Source organism: Dipodomys spectabilis, unplaced genomic scaffold, assembly GCF_019054845.1.
Source record: "Dipodomys spectabilis isolate Male_0828 unplaced genomic scaffold, ASM1905484v1 ptg000436l, whole genome shotgun sequence".
Classification (NCBI taxonomy): domain Eukaryota; kingdom Metazoa; phylum Chordata; class Mammalia; order Rodentia; family Heteromyidae; genus Dipodomys; species Dipodomys spectabilis.
Window position 1 is genome coordinate 12,093,719 of NW_024871113.1, and position 7,441 is coordinate 12,101,159.

The window sequence follows — 7,441 nt, forward strand, 5'->3', positions numbered from 1 at the left end:
TTTAAGTCCACAAACCCCTTTCTGTGAACAATTCTAGCTCCTCTAATCACATCCAAAGTGTTCACTGTCTGGTATAACTTTCAATTTTATTCTGGTCCTGAAATCTTTCTTTTCTGAGATTTTTCTCCCAATTTAAAATATTCTCTTAAATATCCTTGTAAAATTATTTTTAAATTTTTATTTATTGTCCAAAAAGCAATTTAATTCATCACTTCATGGCCTTCACTTTTCTACTTAGTATATAAATAAGGTGCAATTCAGAGCTCCAAAATTATCTCTAAAAATCTCAACAATAGCCAAAATTAATCCATCCATAATTTCACACCATAGAACTTCTAAGATTTTTCATTACCCAGTTGTGCTAGCTATCACCTAGCTAATGAAGGGACTGAAGTGATGGTGAGGGTAAAAAGAAATCCATCTCTGCAGATGGTATGTGCGGGGGGCAGGCGTGCAGGGTGGCAGAAGCACCAGGTATAAATGTGGTCTCCCAAACTAGGAGCCTCAACACACTATGGGAGTATTTTACCAATGCAAATTCTCAAGACCCTCACCCAGACCCACTGGCTCAAGCCATCCCACAGATTCTGATGTGCTTATTGACCATAGCCAAGAGTCTAGAAATAGCTGGTTGGAAATAATTGCAATTGCCTCTATTGTTTTCCTTCTAACCTCTAGAAGCATATCCCACTTACACATGAGTTCTCATTTATCATTTATGAGTATATTTTTATTGCTCTGAAGTGCTGGAGTTTTGGTATTAACCTTGCTAATTAGCAGCAACCATGCATTCCTACTGGCTGTTATTCACTCGTCACAGGTATATTGTGACCAGCAGAGAAGAGCTTAGCATTCAACCTTCTGCACTCAGGAAACAATTAAGGGGAGTGTCCAGAGGCGTCATTTGATGATGATGACACCTATTTTTCTTTTGCATCTTGTACAAAAGAACCCAGGCACAAAAACTAACCTAATACGCTAATGTCTCTGTGCAGCTGAGCCGGACAGAAAGATAATGCTGACAGCTGCCTTTGCAGACTCCAACTCCAGCATCATAAACTCATCTTTGGTTCACGTCCACTTTGCTGGAGGTTACCTGCCCTCTGACTCCAAAGACTAGAGGACCATCATCCCTGCTCTCTTGGTAGCTGTCTGCCTGGTGGGCTTTGTGGGGAACCTATGCTTGATTGGCACCCTCCTCCACTGCACTTGGAAAGGAGAGCCATCTAGATCCACTCTCTGATTCTGAATCTCAGCCTGGCTGACCTCTCCCTCCTTCTGTTTTCTGCACCTGTCCATGCTACAGCATACTCCAAGATATTTGGGATCTGGGCTGGTTTGTCTGAAAGTCTTCTTTCATTCACATGTGCATGGCAGTGAAGAGCCTGACAATTGTTGCACTTGCCAAAACATGCTTCATGTACGCAAGTGACCCAGCAAGCAAGTAAATATCCCAAACTGCAACATCTGGTGAGTGCTGGGGACCATCTGGGCCGTGGCCAGCCTGTTACCCCTGCCAGAATGGTGTTTCAGCACACCAAGTCACATGCAGGTGTGGAAATGTGCCTCATGGATGAACCAGCAGTGGCTGAAGAGTTTATATCAAAATACCATTTCGGGTATTTTGGTGTCCCTTACTTCTAGCCAGCTTTTATTTCTGGAGAGCTTATGGCTAATGTAAAAAAAGAAGAACTAAGACTCAAAATCTTAGAAACAAGATGCATTCAAAGCAACTCACAGTAATGCTGCTAAGTATTGAGATCACCTCTGCTCTTCTGTGGCTCCATGAATGGATAGCCTGGCTGTGGGTGTGGCATCAGAAGGCTAAAGGACCACCACTACCACAAGGGTTCCTAGCCTGGCTCAAGTACTGATGTTTTCCATCTCTTCAGCAAATTTTCTCATTTTCCTACTGATGTCTGAAGTGTTCAAGGAAGACTTGAAAAACTTGTGGAAATAGGTGGTGACCAAAAAGCCCCAGCTGCCTCACATTCTCAAGTAACACCAGCTGGTAACATGGAAGTTCTTCCTGAAAAGGTTCCAGCTCCTGAGTATACAATATCCATTCCACAGAAGAAAACAAAGCTCACCCAACTCTGGCAAAGAGAAACCTTAGAAGGCAGAGATTCCCATCCTCCCAGATGTAGAGCAGTTTTGGCACCAGAGGGACGCCAACCCTTCCGTACAAGACAATGACCCTATCCCCAGAGAATATGAAAAGTAATGCAAGGTTGTGATAAAATTTTCAAAGAAAATCTACAATTTGTTGTATTTACAGGTACAATTGCTTACTGAACACTGCTGACCTTAGTGTATAAAGTATAGTAAAATTACTATTAGGAATTATAACAATGCTTCACATTCTGCATTTTCAAAATGCGTACTGTGGTAAGTAATTTATCTTTTGATAATTATGCTTTAGAATTAAAAACTTGGTGTCCAAAGAATTCGCTGTAGAAAACATTTGTGGTGTAGAGATGCTGCTGCCTCTGACCAGAATCCAGATGTTTGCTCACCAGGGTCAGTGGCTTTTTCACCTTAGGCCCAGCCCTATACTGTGCTGGCTAGAGTAGAATTTATCTCTGTTAAAGGCAGTGGCTTTCTACCTTCACCTTATTCTTGAACCCGCGGATTCCAATGTTAAAGTTTATTTCACATGCTCAAAGCTCAAATTAAGAGTTTTCTAAGTGTAAACTTTCCTTCCTGCTTTATTTGCTTAGTAAATTTTCTTACTTGATAGCATTTGAGTTTTCCTGATCAAAGTTTACAGAATAAGGACTACTGCCTTATTCAAATTTGGAGCCATTGCAAACTATAACTCTAGCTGGCTAAATTTAACTCAGCCTTTGCCTTACCCTGTAAAAGCTATTTAATTTCCACTGAAAAGGTACCGATCCACACCTTCCCTCAGGGGGAGTTATAGCATGAGAGGAAGCCGTCCTCTAAAACCTCTAAAAATGGAAAGTTTCACAGCTTCAAGGTCTAATCATTTTAACAACTTGACATTCTATACTGTGATTTAAATATTTTTAAATTGCCCTTCTTTTCCTTCTAAAATGCAGGAAAGTCATTATCTACAATAATGTCTTTTCTTCCAAGACCAACTATAATCTAGAGTTAGTGATGCAGCTTTAAATATAAAGGAGTTGTAGTATTTCATGCTAAGTAGTCTCAACTTTATCTGTACCAAATTTATCTGTATCTGAGCCCTGCCCAACTTTGAAGATATTGTACTGCTTCTAAGTAATGAAGAATAATAAGTATTTTGGATAAAGTACAAGAAAAAAACCAACAAAGTGACACTGTCCAAAAAATGTACTCTTTACCTGACTTATTTTTTTTTAATTTAATTTTATTTTATTTGAGAACATACTGTACAGAGGGGTTACAATTACATGGGCAGGATAATGCATACATTTCTTACCAAGCATTGCAGCCTCCTCCTTTGTTTACCCTTCACCTCCCTTCCCAGCCTCCCCCCTCCCCCCCACCCAATCATACCCTCCCTCCCCCCCCAAGCCGACATTGTAAAGCTGGTTTTGACATGACATTTTGTACTTCTCATTGTTGCAACAGGTCCACCTGAATCCTTAAACGACTTGTTTGTCCCCATCTCCTCCACATGTTATACTGACATCAAATATAGTGAAAGCGGGGGTTACACTGTGGGGGAGGGGCATACAAAGCAACAAAGAAATAATCTTATAAATGCGTTAGAAACACATGCATGAAAGAAACAAAAACATTAAAGTACATATTTGAGGGTTCATTTTCCTAACATCACATTATCTGACTTTTTCCGCTTGACTCATACCTATACTAGATATTACAAATAAGGGAAACCATGGGACCTATGTTTCTTTGGGCCTGGCTTACTTCACTTAATATAATTTTTTCCAAGCCTTTCCATTTCCTAACAAATGGGGAAATGTCATTCTTTCTGATGGAGGCATAGAATTCCATTGTGTATATATACCACATTTTCTTGATCCATTCATCTACTGAGGGGCATCTGGGTTGGTTCCATATCTTAGCTATGATAAATAATGCTGGAATAAACATAGTTGTGCTGGTAGCTTTAGTGTGGTCTTTTTTGTAAACATTAGGGTAAATGCACAAAAGTGGGATTGCTGGGTCATAGGGGAGTTCTATGTGAAGTCTTTTGAGGAACCTCCATACTGCTTTCCAAAGTTCTTTACCTGACTTATGTCACTGTAACCCCTTGTACATCATCTTCAAAATAAAAAGCTAAAAAAAATTAAGACAGAATTTGGCTAGTAGAAAATAAAATCACAATGAGAAATGAAAAGCAACAAAAAGTGAGTTCTCTGTACATATAGATATAGTAAAATTTGAACAAGCAAACTACTGCCTCATCTTATACTAAAGTAAAACACATCTAACAAAACATTAAGGAACATCTTCTCTTTTTAAATATGAGAGTATTTGTTCACCCTTTTAGTGGAACTCTAGGATAATTTCTACCCAGAAAGAAAAATGCTTATAAAACAAACAAGATATTGAGAAACTAGGACTATTTTTCTAAATGTTAGGTCTGAGATTGTGTTTATTTGCTTTTCATAAAAGGTCATAATTTGCTTTCCAACATGACAAGATATAGTTTTATTTTTACTGGTTATTTATAAATTTTACTTAAACTCACATTTTGAAAAAAGTAGCTTAATCCAGGAATTCAAAATGTGTTCTCTGATACCAGTTATTCAAGTATTACATTTGAATTGTGAGATGCAATTTAAGAATTTTTATGTCACTATAAAGCATTAAAACTGGAGGCTTTGACGTTTAAACTTGTAAAGAGATAAAAACAATGTTTTACTTCAGATAGGTATCAGAGATTTTGGTTATTTCAAATTTACCACTTGGAGTAACAGGGCTTTGTGGAGAGATGTCACAGGTGGGGTGAACTGCAGACAAACACTTCAAGATGAAGATACACTGTAACAAAGTGTAATTATAAGGAACCTTTCTTGAAGAACTTGTTACAATCATAACTTGATTCCTTAAGAAAATGTGAATAGGCAAGTTTTTTGCCTATTAATTTGCAACTTACTTGAACACTGGAACCCAAATAAGTTAAGACAAAAAGTAGTAAATAATAGATGTCACCAAATCATTTTTTTTTCACTCTTTTCTACTTAAGTAATGGCATTAATGAATGAGCTAAAATTCTATTTGGAATTCAGAGAAACAAAATACAGTGGCATAGAACTCTGACCTTTGCAGGGAAGTTCTGTTTCTATAATGGTTGTACACTTTTAGGCAAGCACTTCAAATTAATTCATTAAAAATTACTTGGTGAATTTATAAAAACAAATCTCAGAAGGAAAAAGAATATCCAAATCCTATTTCTCAATTTTACATGTTAAGACCAAAGTCTGACCTACATGTGTCAGAATTCAATAGGCAGAGCTCATAGTTTCTGAGACACTTAGGTTTTGTTGCATCATAGTAGGTGTGAGATACAAGAGAAATTATCCTCTTAATAGAAATGTGTACCTTCTAACACATTTACTCATTTGGCATACAAAGACTTATTTACATGAGCAACCTGAGAGGATCCAACAATAATATTGGATTTTTTTAATCTGGGGAGGTAAAGCTACAAAAAAGTCATTAGGAATCAAAGCTAAGTCCATGGTATGGTTCACAGGACTGAAAGGATGCCAATAAGGCACAAGTCATTGATGTTCATATAAAAGACAAAGGAAAACAAGGAAATCTTCTGACTATAGGCAAAAGGTATTATTACTAATTCTTCCACATCTCATAAAAGGATGATTTTTAGCTTCAGGATTTCAGATTTTTATTCGAGTTCTTGATTTTTGCCATTCTAACTGGGGTGAGGTGGTATCTCAATGTTGTTTTGATTTGCATTTCTTTTATGGCTAGGGAGGTTGAGCATTTCTTCATGTATCTATTGGCCATCCTTCTTTCTTCTTCAGAGAAGTTTCTCTTTAAGTCATTAGCCCTCTTATTTATTGGGCAGTTGTTTCTTTGAGGATTTGTTGGGGGATTTAATTTTTTTAGTTCCAATTGTATTTTAGATATGAGACCCTTGTCCATAGTATGGCTAGTGAAGATCTTCTTCCAATCCGTGGGTTTTCTATTGATCTTGCTACCTATGTCCTTTGCCATGCAGAAGCTCTGCAACTTCATGCCATCCCATTTGTCCAACCTTTCTTTGATTTGTTGTGTTTCCTGGTCTCCGTTAATAAAATTTCGGCCTGCGCCAAGGAGACCTAGGGTTTCTCCTATTCCATCCTGTAATGTTTTCAGAGTGTCTGCTTTGACTCCGAGGTCTTTGATCCATTTGGAGTTGATTCTGGTGCAGGGTGATACATAAGGATCTAGCTTTATTTTTCTACAAGTAGTTCACCAATTTTGCCAACACCATTTACTGAAGAGGCTGTCTTTCTTCCATTGATTTTTTTAGCTCCCTTATTAAAGATTAGATGGCGATAGGTCTGTAGGTTCATTTCTGGGTTTTCAATTCTATTCCATTGGTCCTGAGGTCTGTTCCTGTGCCAGTACCAAGCTGTTTTGATTACTATGGCTGTATAGTAGAGTTTGAAATTTGGTATTGATATTCCTCCAGCAGTGCTTTTTTCCGTTGAGGAGCGATTGTGCTATTCGGGGTCTTTTATTGTTCCATATGAATTTTTGGATTGCCTCTTCTATTTCCTTGAAGAGTGAGGTTGGAATTTTGATAGGTATCACATTGAATTTGTAGATAGCCTTGGGAAGTATTGCCATTTTCACGATGTTAATCTTTCCAATCCAGGAGCATGGGAGTTTTTCCCATTTTCTAAGTTCTGTTTTGAGTTCCTTTTTCAAGTTTTTAAAGTTTTCATCATAGAGGTCCTTCACTTCTTTGGTTAAGTTAATTCCTAGGTATTTTATTTTTTGTGGGGCTATTACAAATGGAGTTGCTTTCCTAAATTCAGCCCCACTATTCTCATTGTTGGCACACAGAAAAGCCATTGATTTTGAGGGTTAATACCCTGCTTCTTTGCCAAAATTTTGAATCAGCTTGAGCAATTTGGGAGTGGAGTCTATGGGATGCTTTAAATACAAGATCATGTCATCTGCAAAGAGGGAGAGTTTTATTTCTTCTTTCCCTATTTGGATCACTTTTATGTCTGCATCTTGTCTTATTGCTGTATCTAGGCCTTCTAATACTAAGTTGAAGAGAAGTGGATAGAGTGGAAATCGTTGTCTTGGTCCTGAGTTAAGAGGAAATGGCTATAGTTTTTCACAACAGATGCTGGAGGGGATGTGGACAGAAGGGAACCTTACTTCATTGTTGGTGAGAGTGTAAACTTGTTCAACCACTCTGGAAAGTAGTGTGCAGGTTCCTAAAAGACTCCACATGGAGCTCCCCTATGACCCAGCAATTACACTTTTGGGCATTTACCCAAAT

At 37.9% G+C, this 7,441-nt stretch overlaps 1 pseudogene; it reads left to right on the top strand.

The window, feature by feature from the left end:
- Positions 1–1,015: 1,015 nt before the first annotated feature.
- Positions 1,016–2,224, top strand: LOC122097820 (annotated as a pseudogene).
- The last annotated feature ends 5,217 nt before the right edge of the window (positions 2,225–7,441 follow it).